Here is an 18,996-nt window from a genome sequence, read left to right as displayed (position 1 = left end):
GATGTGTTGGTTGGCAATGTGATGCAGGAGAAGCGTTGTGTTATATGGGGTGGTTGCAAATGAGGATTTCTGGTACTGCTAAAATGGCCGCCTGATTTACCTCTCTCAAAACTAGAGGTGTATTTTTGATGGTTGTGGTGGGGACTGTTTCCCCTTTTTCTCCAATTTCCATATGGCCTCCTTGTCTTCGCAACCTGCAACATCGAGATGCTCTATTGGACGGTGCTAATTGTGTGCTAATAGAGCACTGCTTCATTGAAATGAGTCTGACGTATGTCGTCTGGAACTGCATAGGGATACGAATATTCGCAAATCTGGATTCTAAACTCAGACTGTGAAATACAGGTACCGATTATATAATGAGTGGACTTTGTCAAATAAGTAGTTTCAAACCAATGTACATTTACTGCTTGGTTTTGGTGGAACCTAGCATTGGACATTTTAATAAAGGCATTTGTTTCTTGAGTGATTTAAACTTTCATAACGGAGATGTCATTGTTTGCAATGTGATGCAGGTGAAGTGTTGTGTGATATGGGGTTGTCGCTATTGATGAGAATGTGTCATCGGGCACTGTTAAGATGGCTGCCACATCTTTTTCTGTTAAAGACGAGTGGTGTATTTTCGATGGTTGAGGTGAGGATTGTCTACCTTCTCTTTCCAACTTATACATGGCCGCCTTTCGGTGCAACTTACATCAGACTACGTTATTGGATGAGTTAATCATGTGCTCACAGAGCACTGCTCTATTTGAATGAGTCTGCCGTATGTCATTCGGAGTCTTACAGGGAGGGGTACGAACATGTGTGAATTTGAAACCAGAAGGCAGGCAACGGAACACAGGTATCAAATATATAATGGGTGGATATTGTGTAACAGACAGTTCTAATCTAGTGAACATATACTGTTCGTTTTTTTATGTTACCTGATTTGTTATTTTAATTAAGGAATATATAAAGTTATTGCTAGTTTGAATTAGAAGTTACCTTTGGCAATACTGATTCTTTTGAGTAAATGTGTTCCTAGAAGGAGAAGGGGTTCTGTGGTCGCTGTGTCTACCAAGGAGATTGACGCTGACTCTATCATATGTCAGCTTTCGTATTGCATTTTGGACGATTGGATTAAAAGGATCGTTCAGCCCCTTTTGGCCCATTTTGGATACTTCCATTATATAATTATTGGGCATCTTTATATGATTGGTACATAGAGTGCTCATTGAATACATGTTTGGGTAATATTTGTTACCATTTTGACTGAAGAATGTCTCTGTTTCTTTGTAGTTTTCAAGTTGGGAAATAAGGGTAACGTTTGTGAATAAGATATATAATTTGCATATGATTTGTGTCACTATCACCTTTGTATCTTTCTGGGTTGGTTCTACTACTATATTGTGCAAGTTTTGCTCTCTGTATCTGGAAATATGGATAGCTTATATTTTGTGCATTTTGTGTTTCCTAAAGTTCACTCTCTCTTTACACCATGATTGCACAGGTTATTTTAAGATTTTTCAGGTCCTAATTGATCTTAATATGCATCATGCAGGTATGATGCAGTAGGGAACACTGGGTGTTCTTTCTTCAATTATGTCTATGATCTGCTGTGGGTTTTTGCTAATGTTAACATGGTCATATTGATAATTTTAAAATTGTATAGGGTTTAGAGGTTTGGTATATTTTGTGTAAATTGATTTAATTAATATGATTCTTTGTGTTGTGATTTATCAGCCTTGAAAATGTCCGTGTATGGATGAAACACATGTCGGCTGAAGCCCTAGCATAGGGGCCGAAGTTTACATCATTAGGCCCTTCTCATTTTCAAATTTAGAGGATTTGTGAACATTATGATATATCATGTTTTATGTGTTAATGTCATATTGCATATATTATTTTTTGTATATATGTATCATTTTGTTATACGTTTGTTTTGTATATTTATTCTGTATATGTACTTATTACAATTCTAGCTATATTGGCAGTTATTTATGTTTAGATAAAAGATTGAACACTTTCATAAATTTTTGTTAAACCTTTTTCAAATTAAGGGATTTATCATCCTTTCTCATTTAGTCTCTATTATCTCTTATTATATGAGTTAATTGTGCTTGGAATTCCATATGGTGTGCTCTGCTATCTTTTGATTCTAGGTTTCTACTGGTTTTCTTCAGAGATTCCAGTACGTACACTTTGGCAACAGTGTACTCTATATGTTTGAGAACCAGTTTTGTTTACTATATATATATATATATATATATATATATATATATATATATATAAAAAATCAGAGGAATGTGCATTAGTTTTTTGGTCAGTGTTGCCATAGTTATTGTTTGGTGTTATTTCACAAAACGTGCCTGAGACTCATTTGTGTCTATTGGCCATAATAACTAACCGCTGGGACTGAAAAGTGAAGAATTAAAGGTACCAGCCTAAACCTTTGCATCTAGTTCTTCCTCAGTGACATTCAGGAAGGATTGCCAATTAATTAGCATTGCCGGTGTCGGGATGCTAGGTGCTTTTATTTCCTTCATTTTTGCTAACCCCAGACAGGATGTCTGTTGAATGGTGTCATTTAGAAAGATAATTTGTATAGGAATAAGGTACGCTCTAAATAAAGCTTCTGTACCCTGCATTTGCCAATCTTGTGGTCCCCATACACCTTTTACATCAATAGTGTTCTTCCAGTATTCGTATCCTTCAACTGCAAGACGGGAAACAAAGGAATCTGAATAAATTGACTTTGTGTTAGTTAGCAAAATGTACCTAATTTTAGAAGGCGGTAACTTGAAATAATAGGACTCTGAATTCTTAATGTCATGCCCAGTAAAATATGTGAATTTATCTGAATATGTTTTGGGCTCCCCACAGACGGAGATGAACAGTTTTCCCACTGTGTCTAATTGAATACTGATCTGTGTCTAGTTACATGGTGCAGGTAGTAATGTCCCCAGTTATAGTAGAACGTTTCCCCATAATTCTTTGTGTTGGTATACACATCATCACTTTCAAATAGAGCATAGTCCTTTATTTCAGTCAATATGGAATCAACTGTCTGAACATCCCAAACATCAGCTACAACACCAGGTGTAATTACATCAGTCATTGAAATTTTAAAGACATATGGCATTTGAATGACCTCTGCAGGACCACACATATCAAATTGAACTTTATCCCACACTATCCCATCAGGAACAGGTAGTCTGAAATGTTCACAAGGGACAAATCTCTTTGGACCTTATGTGACGAAAGATATGGAGTTAAGGTTTCATCCACAGGCTCAGCAGAGGAGCGTTCAGGAAAGTAATGACCATTTATAAGTAGGAAGAAAACATTCACAAAACCAAACCAGAGAAAAAATGCAAGCCAGGGTCGTCTACATCTGGGACATACATAGGTTTCCCAAAGAGAACCTCATAAGCAGTGCGTCCCCCCAAGGACCTTCTTGGCAGATTATTCAGTGCTCTCTGGACCCCATATAGGTGATGAAGCCAGCACGGGTAGACCCTAGTACTGTAGCTGTTAAGAACTGCTTTAGATCTTGATTCCTCCTCGCCACAAATTAATTTCCCTCGGGTTGGTAGGGTGAGGAGTAATGGAGTTCAACACACATCATCCCCATGGTGTCCCTGAGTGCCTTTGAGTCAAAGGCAGGACCCTGGTCCGAATGGAATGCTGTAACCGCATTTGTAACAATAAAGATCAGCAAGTCTTTTATAACAGTTCGAGCGTCAGCCGACTGCTGAGGCTATACCCACAGACATCTAGAACAGGAATCTACAGGTACTAAGATGTATTTATATGCACCATCAGGTTGTAGGGGGCCACAGTGGTCCAGGTACACATATTGTAGTAGCCTGTTGGACACTAGGAGGGATGTCTGCAGAAGGTGTTTGATGCTAGAGCCCTTTATCTGGTGGCAGATGTCACAACACAGGACATATTGTTTGGTCTGTTTGCATAGATCACACCATCAGAAGAGTTTCTGTTAGAGTGCTCCTGCCCTCATTTGATAGCTTGTATCCCAGGAACAATACGATGAGGAAGGCTATTTTATTTTTACTAAAATTAAATTCAATTTATAGCCAAGGGCTGGGAATCCTAGAACGATACGATTGACACTGGCAAGATGTATGTTGAGGTTGTCATCTGTGAGATTGATATCATCCCCATAGGATAGGGTCTCATTATTAATATCATGCAATATTGATGTGACACGGGCTGAGAACAGCCCAGGGCTGTTCTTATAGCCTTGGGGCAAACGGCAGAGGTGTTTTTGTGAGCCAAATGAGAATGCACTTAGGTCTTGACTTGTGTGTGCTAAATTTGGGCAGAAACAAAATGTTGGAGATATCCAAGGTTGTTTTACATTTTTGGCGCACTGTGTTATTTATAAGTCATGTACTGTGTGGATTTTGTATTGCTTATGTGTGTTTATGACCATTCAGGTGTTTGTAATCTAAGACTGTTCTGTATGAATGGTGGGGTTTTGTTACTGGGAATAAAGGGTTATTTATTGCAGAGGCATAGGGCTCTATTACTCCCTGGTACTCAAGCTGAGTGAGGATCTCCCTCACTGGAGCTTTTCCTTCATTTTTAACAGGATTTTGTGGCTGAGGTTGGGGTTAGACCTAATAGGTATTAAATGACAAGGAGAATCCTTGTCCCAAACTACATGATTGGAGTATAGTGCAGGTGCTTACGCTAAAGCCCAGTTGACAGCATAGGCTTTTTTTTACCGCTTCTGGAACAAGATCAGAGAAAGAGGGCAAAATTACATTTTCCCCATTTGGGAGCTTGCAGACGTGCTGGGGTGGACAGTTCTTCTCGGCCAGCTGGATATCACAACTAAGTTCATCCCAGAATATCACACTAATGGTGCACTCTGTATCTCCCTCAATTTGGATATTTAAATCATAAACCCTGTCGGGCGGGAGAACGCACCCGTCCACAGTCTCAGCTGCAATAAAATTGCTAGTTGCTGTCGCATCCAGATAATCTTTCATACTCTGGCGACATACCATGTCCTTTGCCTCGCTGTCTAGCAGTGTCACTGTACACGTCTTGTTCTTCAGGAGTGTTTTCAAGTGTACTGGCATTTTAATTGGCAGTGCTGCCACCTTTTTCTTTTTAAATTGTGGCTTTAGTTGTCGAGACTTATCTTCTTTTTTGGCTGAAGACTGTGGTGAGTCTTTCTTCTGTTTCACGTAGTCAAGGCATTGCTCTGACCAGCCCACTCTCTCGCTACGTCTATCTGGTGCGTCTTGAAAGGAACGAGAGGGAAGTGAATCAGTATATCTGTCAGGAGCCTTTTTATTTTCTCTATGTCTGAGATTTTCCGGGTGTGGAAAATATGCTCTCTGACTTTGTCTGTCTTTAATTTGCTTTTGTCTATCCCAGACCTTTTTGAAACCCTTCGGTGCTTTTTTAGTACCTTCCTTAGGGGTGGTACTTTGTCCTTCAGGCATCCCAAAAGGAAAACACATTGTAAGAATTCGATGTTTTTCCTGTGTTCCTGTGTGGGGGAAACACAGCTTCCAGCTGATTTGTTTTCTGGGCTATCAAGAACAGGATTTTCTCTCATTCCATTGGTACTTTACCCATGATGAAATGTACTGTTTGTGAATTTATCTCAGTAGTAGCCAATTGGTAACCAGCAGGTGCTGGTGGTGCTAGCCGCGCTGGTGTAATGTTCAAAGTTTGAATACGAACTGAACAAGTCATCTATATAGCATTATTAGCTCAAAGTATAGATTGTGCAGATCTGCTGCCTGCATGTTTTGTACACTAGGGAGAGTTGTATATGTGGCAAACATAAGCCACATTGGTCCTTCATTACCAAAGGGACCTAATCTCACGGGTTGTATTACGTGTGGTAGGACGCCATTAAACCATTGATAAGTAATCGGTATTTCAAGATACTTATGTACTTGGTACCGTTGAGGTGCGTTTGCAATTCTGTATGTGTGGAATGTGAATGATCTTTGGTCTTCCTCAGGAAAGGTGACCCAAGAGTAAAATGTTTCTATTTGGTAAGCTTCTCTAGCTTCTACTTTGAATGTGACATCCCCGCCCTCGCCTGTTCAGCCACGCGGTACTTGGTGTAATGTTAATGTTTGTCTAGCATTCTCAGTAATGTCTATGGCGTTAACCATATTGAAATGGGTAAAGAGGTGGAACACCAAGTGGGGAGAAGAAGTCCTTTTAATAGTTCGAGCTCGAACAACCTACAGCCTAGTTAGGTGCTCCCTGTCCAGCTGAGGAGGATTTTCCCCAAGACCACAGACATCTCTGTATAATGGTACTTAGGGTACCTGTTGTGCGTGAGACAGTGATAGTCAGGGTATCCATAAATTAGTGCCTAAACACCATTGTTAGTAGTGCCATGTTGTAGTTTGACTCTTGGTCTAGGCAAGACTGCTGGTTTAAAGATGACAGTATTTATGTTTATAGGCGACTAGGCCAATCCAACTGTCGCCCCAACCCTCCCGGCTCACAAGCAGTACCTCACCAAAACCCAAACAGTAAAAGGTGATTTGTGGCAGCCTTTACGCATGGACTCAACATTGCGATATCTCAGGGAGGTCGGGGTTAAACGGAGACTACCCCTTTCTCACATGAACAACATGTCTCAATCAAACACTGGCAATGAAGGAGATGCAGTAAAGTTTTCAATGGGTTTTATTAACAAGACTGCAATCTACAGTAAGTTGCATTGGCTGCAGTGATAAGGATAATGAATGGTGCAAGAAACAGAATGGTAAAAACAAGAGTCATTAATACAAAGACCCCCACCATCTTATAATAACATATAGGCACTCATTATGATCTTGGCGTTCGAGCACCACCGCACGGGCAGAGGCGGTATGACCACCAACGGCATGGAGGTACTCGACCACCATATAATGATGCAAGTAGTGAACTGCCTGCAAAGCAGCCAGTTCATCACCCACCACCGAGCTGAGTCGGCCACTGGGCCGAAGGTAGCCACCGCCGACCCGGCGGTCGACCATAGGCTGATGGTGGAATAATGATCCCATTTCCACCAGGGATTTCCTGGCAGGATACCCCGCCAAGTAATCCCTGGTGGAAAGAATACTGGTGACAGGAATTCTTATTCTTGTCACCGGTATGTGACATGCTAGGCCCCCCTCCACTGCCACAACCCCCACCAACCCCCCAAGCCCCTAGGCTCACCCCCACACCCCTGAACCCTGAAATTTGAACCCCCATCCCTCCCCCCCCAATCTCCCTGTAGGCCCTCCTGAACCCCCTCACCATCCCCCCCACCAGATTCAAGCTAGCCTGGCTGATGAATTGTGATACCCTGAAACCGGTCTCAGGATGCTTGTTTCTGGTCCAGTGAAGACCTGGCCTGGCAGTTCGGGCTGGACTGTTCCCATGGGGAACAGGGTCAAGACTGATTTGCATATGGCTTGGTCCAATCTGGATTGGCATGGGAAGCAAAAAGAACTGATGGATTAAACCCATATCTATGACTGGGGGTGAATGTTTGATTTGTTCTGCATTCTGTCCATCTTCTGTTGTTTTTGGTTGGAAACAGCTAAGCAAAGCAGCGGCTATGAGATCAAGGGTCACTGAAAAATAAACAACCAACTTTTTGGCATCCCTATTCAATTGTGTTAGCACTGAGAGAGTGAATCCATATTATCACTACCAAACAGTATGAAATATTTTGAATAATCTGGCATTCCCAGCGCCGGGGCACAGGAGAGATGTTCTGTCAGCTCTAGAAAAGCTTTCATGCATTCATTTTCCCATGGGATTGGATCTGGCACATCTTTGTGTGTTAACCTTAGTAAAGGTTTTGCTACCAAGTAAAAGTTAGATATCCACCATCTACAGTAGCCAACCATTCCCCAAAACATTCAGATTCTCTGCGTTTTAGGAGGACTCATTCTCAGAATGGCTTCAAATCTTGCTCAACACTCTCCTTGTTCTTTTTTCAATGATGTGTGCAAAGTATTGTACCTCTTTTTGACAATACTGCAGTTTATTTGGAGACACTTTGGCCCTCATTATGACCTCAGCGGCCTTTTCTCAAGACCGCCGAAGCCACAGGCGCCAGACCATCAATGTTGGCGGTCTTCTGACCACTATATTACGAGTATTGAAGGATTTGAGCGAAAATCTTCCAGAAGTCGTGCTGGCGGTCGGAGTCGCAGAGGCGGTTCCACCACCTTACCCGCCCAGCCAAAAGGACTTCGCCAGCCGTAATATGACCTGTAATATGGCCTGGTGGTGTCCTGATGGTAGGGCGCTGCCAGCGGTGGAAACGCCTGCTTCCGTTCCCTGGAGGATGACCTCCTCACTGGACAAGGGAAGTCGATCATCCGACAGGGGAGGGTGTGGGAGGGTGTTGGGTGGTGTGTGCGTGTGTGAGTGGGTATTGTATGTATGTGTGAATGTAAGTGTGTATGCATGTGTGTATGGGTGTTTTAATGCATGTTTGACTGCATGTGTGTATGCGTGTGTATATGGGTGTTTGAATGCATGTTTGAATGTGTATGTTTATGCGTGTGTGTATGGGTGTTTGAATACATGTTGGACTGCGTGTGTGTATGTGTATTTGTATGGGTGTTTGAATGCGTGTGTGTGTGTATGGGGTTTGAATGCATGTATGATTGTTGAAGTGAGCACGTGTTGGAATCTTTGTGTGAATGCGTGTATGTATGTGTATTGGTGAATGAGTGTATGAAGGGTGCGTGTGGGTGGGTGTGTGTGTGCATGTATGTGGGGAGTGGGGTGCTGTTCGGGAAGGGAGGTGGGAAGGGGGGTGCTGTTCTGGAAGGGGGGTGGGGGGTTCTAGTATGGAAGGAGGGGTAGGGGGTTTTGGGATTGCCGGGGGGTTCGGTGAGTCGTTTGCTGGTGACAGGGAAGACATTTCCTATCACCGGTAGCCTTTCCGCCAGTGTTTTTGTGGCGGTGCTATCGCTGCGGAAAGCCGACTCATTATACCTCCGACTGTCTTCAGCGGATCGCTGGGTCAGAGATGCTAATCTCCAGTTCGGCTTTCCAACCGCCCTGGCGGTACAGGCGGGGATGTTGTGGTTTGGCCTCTGCCAAACTGCCAGACTCACAATGTGGTGGTCTTCGGTGGTGAGACCGCTACCGTGGCCCTGGTGGGCTTCGGACCGCCAGGGTCATAATGAGGGGTTCATGTCCATTCTCTGCCAAATGATTCAATAATGCAATGGTATCAATTTTGCAAGATTCTTTTGTCTCTGATGCTACGAGTAAGTTGTCAAAAGTTGGGAAAAACTGCTTTTGGTTTTACGTTTATTTTGACTGGTTCTGTTCCTTTAATTAATCCAAAATCCTTTCCTGTGAAATCCACACTTCTGGATTAACGGTCTCTTGTGAATCTGCAGGTAACTATCTTATTGCGTGCATTGGATAGATCCCTATCATTTCTTGCTGAGCAATGTTAAAATCTACATCCTCATCATGTGTTTGAAATTCAACTCCCTGTGGTGTGCAATACATGGTACAATTTAGCTTGCACAATAAAGCTCTCCCTAAAAGGTTAACAGCTAAGCTATTCAACAGTTAAGGTTGAATAGCATACCACAAATTGATAATTTTCTTCAAATGAACATATTTTTACAGGAACCTCTTTTGAAATCTGGTTTGTAATTTGTCTATTTGTCACTCCTACAACCTGGATCTGTTTTTCCAAGAGGGGTAGGTATGGTACTTCTGCTGTTCTCACAGTGGTACGGGTAGCTCCTGTGTCACTAAGAAAAGACACTTGGTGGCCATTCACCTCACCTGCTACAAATGGTCCCCTCTGGTCTACCTAGAAGGCTGCTCAGAGCATGCAATTTGTCTCCTCTCTCAGGCACCGTCATTGTGACATGCCTGAGTCTAACATTTCAGAATTATCAAACATAAGAAACTGCTGAAATTCATTCATTCTGATTTTGCATCTGCATTAGATCCCAATTCAATTTGGGTAACTGATTTTGATTTATTCTTGGATTATTTACATTTGATTGAACTGCAGGCGCTTGTGGCTCAGCTAACATTTGAGTTGGATTTTCCATCAGGACTTGTTCTGTTGGACTGGGATATTCTGCATTTGTATTTGATTTCCACCCTGTGGCTGATTATTGATACATCTATCTGGATTGAGCCTACACTTGAGCTTCCATTGACCGACCCTGTTACAAAGATAACAAGGAGTCATTTTCTTCAGCGTCGTAACATGAACACCTGTACTTGGATCAATCGAAGCACCTCTTCCTCTGCCTTGTAACACCTTTATCCCTCCTTGAACACCGTGCATTCCTGCTTGAAAACCTCCTGTTTGCATTCCATTCGCATTTTGAACTGCGCCACCATTTCCGACAAATGAGCAAATTTAGGCCCTCATTACATTGGCAGTAAATTCTGCTTACTGCCATGCAGAAGACCGCCGAGACACTGCCGCGGCCGCGGAATTCCGCCACAGCTATTACGACCCACAGCTCGGAATCCGCCAAAATCCAGACACCCACACAAGTCCGCCACACCAAAGGTCAGTGATAAACTGGCGATAACAAAACCTCCACCATCACGTCAACAGGAATATGACCACATTATCACGACCCACGAATCCACGCAGCGGTCTTTCAACCGCTGTATTCCATTGACAGTACACACAGCCGCACTCAAAATACACACACATTTACAAAACACAACCACATTGGACAATTCCAAATACACACACCTGATACACATAACACACCACTCCCACACTCCCAATACAATATAAAACACATACCCACATCACCCACAAACCCTTACGACCAGACATTTAGACGAAGGCCAGAGAGACAGCACAGCAAAGACAACACTACCATACAGAGGCACACAACACCATCACGCATAAACATCCATGCACAAAAAACTACACACCCCTAAACATCAACCCACACATCACAACACACACCACCTCACACATCACCCACACCACTCCATGGCATCGCAAAGACACCCCAGGTTTTCTGAGGAGGAGCTCAGGGTCATGGTTGAGGAAATCATCCGGGTAGAGCCACAGCTATTCGGATCACAGGTGCAGCACACCACCATAGCTAGGAAGATGGAGCTATGGTGCAGAATCGTGGACAGGGTCAACGCAGTGGGACAGCACCCAAGAACACGGGATGACATCAGGAAGAGGTGGAACGATCTACGGGGGAAGGTGTGTTCTGTGGTCTCAAGACACCACATTGTGGTTTAGAGGACTGGCAGCGGACCCCCACCTCCTCCCCCACAACTAACAACATGGGAGGAGCAGGTCTTGGCTATACTGCATCCTGAGGGCCTCGCAGAAGTAGCTGGAGGAATGGACTCTGGTAAGTCAAATCTTAACTACCCTATCCCCCACCCTACCTGCATTCTATCACATACCCCCACCCTCGTCCTCACCCCATCACTCCAACTCCTCACATATGTCCCACTATCACAAACCACACATCCAAACACCAAGCCCTGCATGCAACAACAAAGCATGGACACCCATCACCAATGCATGGCCACTACACATACCCACACAGACCCCTAAACAATTAGCACACAAGGTCCTAGACAAGAATGCAAGCACTGGGGTACAGGATCACCCACCCATTGCACACCATGGCACACACAGATGCAATAATCATGCCTTTACACCCCTGCAGGACCCCTACCCAATGTCACCGGACAGGAGGTTCCAGATGTGTCCACTCCCCTTACAGAAGAGGCCCACAGTGATGACAGCAGCTCTGTCCAACTGGATCTAGATGACCAGCCCAGCCCATCTGGGACCTCGGGACAGTTGGTTCCCCTCACACTGGCACAAGCACCCACCGCAGCTTCCCCCCTGGAAACACCAGCACAGCACCCACCCAGCGGGCCCATATCTCTGTCCCCAGGATACGTCAAGCAGCAGTGTGTCCACCACTACAGGGAACCCAGGCAAACCCACCACCCCAAGAAAATCAGGGACCTGGGGGCAGTGGCAGTTGGCACACGGTTCAGGGGACAGAGGCCCAGGAACACAGGGGAACTGGGAGGGCTGCTGTGCGACAGGGGGAGGACAGACCCAGGGAACCCACTCTCCATAAGGCCCTCTCCAACATCATGGGAGCCTACCACCATTCCCAGGAGACAATGGCAATGGTACTGGCCAAGTTTCAGGAGACCCAGCGGCTCATGTGTTTCAGCAGGGCAGACAACACTCTGGACAACACGTTGGAGAACATAGGCTGTGACATCCCTGATGCTATGGCCACTGTCGTCTGAAAAGACCCACTTGCCGGGAAATGGAGTACTGACAGGACCTGCACTAGAGGGGGGATACCTGTGGGATGCGGATGGCTGACATCAGGTCCGGCTCCAACTGGGCAAACAGTTCATGGATTGTGGCACGGTCCAGTCTGTAGGTGACAATTACATGTCGCTCTTCCATTGTCGACGGGTCCACCAGCGGTCTGTAAACCGGAGGATGCCGCCATCTCCTCACCTGCCCCAGCGGATGTGCTCTATGGAGGAGAACAGCAAGCAGAGGGTGAACCAACACTGAGGTACGAAAACACAACTTTATTGCACACATTTTTAAATCTACTATGTGCCTGTCTTAGTGTGTCTGCAAGGCCTAGATATGTGTGACACATTTAAAAATAATGCCATGTGGCCCCCTGAAATGGCGGCTGTCTGACCTGTAATGTGGGACAAGGGGATATGAGGTAACTGCGCTGGCGTTGTACACCGTCCTGGTAGGCGGTCGAAGACCGCAGCGCAATGCTGCATTGGTTAACATTGGACCCTATGGGTCCCAGGAGCCAATGACGATTTACATTGGTGGTGACGGTACACACCGCTTGCGGACGTCACTGCCATTTTCTATCTGTTCACTCACTTCATACCTGATCTTCGACAGGAGAGGACCTACAGTGCAAGTGGTGCTGTGACCTCAGTCTGGAAGAGACAATGGTTCATGTGTCTGGGGAATGGGCCCCTGCCTTCACCACGGAGGAGTTGGAGAAACTAGTGGATGGGGTCCTCCCCCAGTACACACTACTCTACGGTCCTCCAGACAAACAGGTAAGTACACTGTGAGCATGCTATATGGGCAATGCCTGTGTGGAGTGGTGTGGACGGAAGATAGGGGGGGAGAAAGAGGCATGCATGAAACAACGGTGTGTGCATGTGTGTCATGGCAAGGGTAGGAATGTGGGCCAATGACTGTGACGGTCCGGACGGTTATATCTTCTCCTTTTCCCCTGTACTATTCCTGTGGGTCAGCGCCCACCAGAAGAAGGATATTTGCCATGCCATCACCAAGGAAGTCCGGACCCTGTGGGTCCACCACAGACGGAGCACCCACTGCCGGAAAAGATGGGAGGACATTCGCCGTTGGAGCAAGAAGACGGTGGAGGCCCAGCTGGGGATGGCCTCCCAATGTGGGAGGGGTGCCCGTCGCACCATGACCCCCCTGATGTTCCGGATCCTGGCGGTGGCGTATCCGGAGTTGGATGGGCGCTTGAGAGCATCACAGCAGCCACAAGGGGGTGAGTACACTCTCATTCAGCTGAATCAGCGCGCATTGGAGGTGTCTGGGTGGGGGAGGTAGGCTGTAGGTTCCCCTAGGCCAGGGCGAGTTTAGTAGGCAAGGTCCCTTCGTAAGGCAGGCCATGTGGCACCCCACCCCACCAGTGTTCCGAGCCAAATACACCTAGTCAGGCTTGTGTGACTTCCATGTGTGCAGCAATTGGGCATAGGCGTTGTACCCCATGTCCCTGTGATTAATTAGGGAACTCTAACTGCACGGCGTAATGCAGAGGGCTTCTGTGTCTGTAGTGTCCGCCAACTGTAGCGGTATTGCATGCACTGAACATGTCTTTCTTCTGTCTTTCCCCCCCTTTTTGTGGTCTCCCTGTTCTTGTGTGCAATAGCATCATCAGGCGGAGAAGCAGTGGCACCGGAGCAGGAGGGAGCTGCATCCCACATGACCCCGGAGGGTGAGACAACGGAGTCTGAAAGCACCAGTGGGACGGAGGGTGAGGGGAGCTCCACAGTGGGGACAGGAGCTTAGACCAGCGACACGGACTCCTCCTCTGATGGGATCTCCCTTGCGGTGGCAGGCCCCTCTGTGCCCTCTGCATCTACAGGTACAGCCGCCACCCCCCCTAGCAGCACCGCCCTCCCAGCAGCCCCTCAGCGTGTGCCCTGTGGCCACTCACCCGGGAGGATGAGCATCTCCTTCACCTCAGGCACCTCAGCCCCTGCCCCTGTCAGCCCTGCTGCCCTCAGTGAGGAGGCCATTGAACTCCTAAGATCCCTCACTGTTGGGCAGTCTACCATTCAGAATGCCATCCAGGGTGTAGCGAGGCAGTTGCAACAGACGAATGCATACCTGGAGGGCATTCATTCTGGCCAGGCAGCCCAACAGCGAGCCATTGTCCCTGTGTCCAGCCTCCCCCCTCCAACTTCTTCCACCCAGACCCAAACCCCTGTACCTCAGCCTATCCCAAGCACACCATCAGACCAGCATGCACACACCTCAACACACAAGGGAAGCTCTGGCAAACATAAGCACCACACATCCCACAGGCACTCACACAAGCATCATAGCCATGCAGACATACCAACATCCACTGCCTCCACTGTGTCCCCCTCCTCGTCTCCCTCCTCCCTCCCTGTCACGTCTCCACTCACACCTGCATGCACTACATCTTCAGCCACTACGTCCATCACCAGCACACCCATCACCACACACCGCTCACGTGCACTCACCACCTCCACTACCATTCACACATCCCATGTGTCCTCGCCCAGTGTGTCTGTGAGCCCACCTCCCAAGGTACACAAACGCAGTCATACACCCACCCAACAGCCATCCACCTAACAACAGCCTCCAGCCCATGCACCTTCACCCAAAGTCAGCAAACGTACACCTCCTACAACCACTACCTCTTCCTCCACTCCCAAACCCCCTCCATCTACCCGTCCCAGTGTGTCTAAAAATCTTTTTCTGTCCAACCTTGACCTCTTCCCCTCACCTCCCCCACCCCTTCAGTCCCCTAGGGCATGCATTTCCAGGTCCCAACCCAGCACCTCAGCCACCACATCAGCGGGAACAGTGGTGCCAGCAGTACCCGGCTTCTGGAGTGCGCCAAGCAGCAGGGCAGCCAGTGTGCCAAGGAGCCAGACCACGGACAGTCCCCCACCTCAGAAGCATAAGAAGTTGGCCACTGCCCAGAGGGAGAAGGGCAAAACACCTGCCACCAAGGGCTCTCCCAGGACTAAAGTTGGGAGTGGGAAGACAGCTGCACCACCATCCAAGGTGGGGAAGGGGCACAGAAAGAAAGGGAAGTCACCGCCAACCAGCACGTCGGACAAGACCGCCACTAGCACCGCTGCCAAGGACACCGCCGCCACCAGCACCGCTTCCCAGGACACCGCCGCCACCAGCACCGCTTCCCAGGACACCGCCGCCACCAGCACCGCTGCCAAGGACACTGCCACCACCAGCACTGCTTCCCAGGAAACCGCCACCACCAGCACATTCACTGAGCCACCCACCAGCACCGCAGGCTAATGAGCGCCGCAAGCACCGCCGCTACTGAGGCCGCCACGAGCCGAATGAAGCACTCTGGGCACCAAGTCCCCTCCAGAACCAGTGGAGAAAGGCCTCCACTACCTCTGTCCTTGGCAGGATGAAGCACTCTGGGCACCAAGCCCCCTCCAGAACCAGTGGAGATTCACATCCACTACCTCAGTCCTTGGCAGGATGAAGCACTCTGGGCACCAAGCCCCCCCCTCCAGAAGCAGTGGAGATTCACATCCACTACCTCTGTCCTTGGCAGGATGAAGCACTCTGGGCACAAAGCCCCCTCCAGAACCAGTGGAGAAAGGCATCCACTACCTCAGTCCTTGGCAGTATGAAGCAATCTGGGCACAAAGCCCCCTCCAGAACCAGTGGAGACTGTTATCCACTTGAGAGACTGTGGCTTTGCACTCCCCAGGATAAAGCAGTGGGCAAACCACCCACTGGAGATACTTGAGAGACTGTGGCATTGCACTCCCCAGGAGAAAGCAGTGGGCAAACCACCCACTGGAGAGACTTGTGAGACTGTGGCTTTGCACTCCCCAGGATGGATAAAGCAGTGAGCAAACCACCCACTGGAGAGAGTTGTGAGATTGTGGCATTGCACTCCCCAGGATAAAGCAGTGGGCAAACCACCCACTGGAGAGAGTTGTGAGATTGTGGCATTGCACTCCCCAGGATAAAGCAGTGGGCAAACCACCCACTGGAGAGACTTGAGAGACTGTGGCATTGCACTCCCCAGGATAAAGCAGTGGGCAAACCACCCACTGGAGAGAGTTGTGAGACTGTGGCATTGCACTCCCCAGGATAAAGCAGTGGGCAAACCACCCACTGGAGAGACTTGTGAGACTGTGGCTTTGCACTCCCCAGGATAAAGCAGTGGGCAAACCACCCACTGGAGAGACTTGTGAGACTGTGGCTTTGCACTCCCCAGGATAAAGCAGTGGGCATGGAGCCCCCTCGTGGATCTGGCATCGTGCACTTATCCGGCTGAGGTGCCCCCCCTTCCCTTCCCCCTGAGGTGCCTGTTGTATTTCTATCTGATGCCCCTGCAGTGCTCTCTCTGTTTTGATCGGGTATCTTGTGTGGGCTTTGCCCATGAATTTTGGGCCCAGTGGTCCACGGACTATGCATGTGCAGTACATGGACTTGAATTCTTGGTGTATATATTTGTTAATAGTGTATATATATTTTTTTGAGTACTGGATTTTAATTGATTACAATTGTTACAATCATTTTCTTTTGTCTTTGCATTCTTCTGGGGGGGTTGGGGGGTGTAACTGTGATGTATCAACATGTATTTGTGTGTGTGTTGTAGTGGGGGTGGGGGTATTGCGTGTTGCATGTGTGTGTCACTCTCTTTTCCCTTCCCCCTCCCCTGTGTCGTAGGTGCAGTACTCACCGTGGTCTTCACCGCCGTCGTTCGTGCTCCTGGTAGAGGAGCAGGAAGACAATGTTAGGTAGAATATGGAGTTCTGGCTCCATGGCGTCCTGGTTCCTCTTGGGGTGTGTAGAGGTGAGCGTTTTCCCTTCTAAGTCCTGTTTTCGCTGTGTTTTTGTTCGTGGTGAATCCGCCCCGGAAAAGGTGGCGGATTGGCCTGTTGTAATATTGTGGGCGGTACATTGTCTTCCGCCTGTCTGTTGGCGGCTACCGCCGCGGTGTTTGTTTGTACCGCCGTGGCGGTCGGTGTGTTAAAGTGGCTGTCTATGTTGGTGGTTTCCGCCATGGTCGTGATTCCATTTTTTTTACCGCCGGCCTGTTGGCGGTTTTACCGCCGCTTTAACACCGACCGCCAGGGTTGTAATGACCCCCTTAGTCTGGACCAACATAAATTTCTCCTTAATTTTATGCTGTTTCATCTCCTGCTCATCCTTGCAGTACTGTGTATACTTTAAAATCTCATCTAGAGACTAAGGGCCTGATTGCCATGGTGGCGATCCAACTGCCGTCTGGTTAGCGGTCGTACCACAGAAGTGTGAAGCATGCGGTTCCATAGAAGAAAGACCACCGCGGTCCCCCTGGCACTGCCAGGAAGTGCATAAACACTATTTGCACAGGTACTGGAGCCTTGTGTATCTCAGGGATAACAAATAGTACTAACAAGTGCCATGCCCATGTGCCGTAAGTGTAAGTCAAGAAAGCAAATATAACAGCAACAGCAGGGGTGACCATCGAGATGAACTAACTGGAAGATTCAAAGGTACAGGAAGGTAGCACAAATGAACACCTTCTATGTGTGACCAAACCAAACTCCAGCTCACACACATGATAGCAATTTGCAACATGCATCAGGAGGGCAAATGCAGGACAAGAGATGCTGACAGTGGCCAAGCCAACATGAAATTATTACCAGAGCAAGAACCACACAATACAATTATACCCCAATTAGTTTATCTCTCACACATCCTTCCATTGAACATTTCCGCATGTCCTGGGTGACCCCAGCACTGCTCCCAAAGTCAGATGTTGAAAAACACAGCAAATCAATCAGCAATTAGGTTGAAGAAAAAACAACTGCAGGAATGCATTACTAATTACTCTGGAACATCAAAAATGTAGAAAAGGAATGGGAGGACAAATGTGTAACAAACTGTAGGACGTTGGCTCTGTAGATACTATCTCAAAGTGAGAGATAGTGTGAACAGAGTCCAAGGGTTCCCCTTAGAGGTTGATAGTGGCAAAATTAGATAATACTTTTTTTTTTTTTTAAATCTGTTTATTGAACACAAACTTCACACAACAATACAGCAGCTGTACATTCTTTTGCGATACATTTGCACACTTGTATAATTTTACACAGCATTGCCACACCGAGAGGTGTAAAAAGGAAGGAGGAGAAGGGGGAATTGGAAGGGGAAGACAAGGATAGCTGGGGGGGGAGACTTTTACAACTAATCCTAATAATGCGAAGGAGTTAAGGGCATGATAAAAGGAGAATGAGGCGACATTTAGCATGCAAGCTATTGTGATGACCGATTGCAGCTTAAGGGGTCTGGCCAATCACTGACGATATCCGTAACTAATATAGAAAACACTTCAAGGCTGTAGAGGGTGTCTGTGGTGTTGACAGGTTCAGGGGCAGGAGTATTTTACATGTTATGATTGTATGTTACATGCTTGTATGAGCGTATGGGGAGTAGTTGGGCACAGCTAAGAAATGTCTTTTGAGGAGGAAGAAGGATATTGGCAATGAGTGTATTTAAGGACAATCAGAGTTGGTGCCATGCGGCTAAGGTATTAACAGTGTCAGCGCAGGCTGTAATGTTCGTGAGTTGAGACCCGTTCATGGGGGATACATGTCGTCTCTGGCCTCTATTGCCACCACGAATGTGTCCCAGACCTCCGGGCCATCTAGGATAAGGCCTCTGTGTTGTAGCAAGTGAAGTGTCTGGGCTTCAGCTTGAGATCG

General features: G+C 47.2%; 1 long non-coding RNA gene across 1 annotated transcript in view; it reads left to right on the top strand.

Annotated features, from left to right (window-relative positions):
- Window positions 1–701: 701 nt before the first annotated feature.
- LOC138267480 (uncharacterized) overlaps window positions 702–18,996 on the top strand; it is a 169,877-nt gene continuing 151,582 nt past the window's right edge. The window contains exon 1 of the long non-coding RNA XR_011199808.1: window positions 702–841. This is a non-coding gene — a long non-coding RNA (uncharacterized lncRNA). The remainder of the gene's footprint in view (window positions 842–18,996) is intronic.

This window comes from Pleurodeles waltl, chromosome 12 (genome assembly GCF_031143425.1).
Source record: "Pleurodeles waltl isolate 20211129_DDA chromosome 12, aPleWal1.hap1.20221129, whole genome shotgun sequence".
Classification (NCBI taxonomy): domain Eukaryota; kingdom Metazoa; phylum Chordata; class Amphibia; order Caudata; family Salamandridae; genus Pleurodeles; species Pleurodeles waltl.
This window is presented reverse-complemented; position numbering and strand designations above follow the sequence as displayed.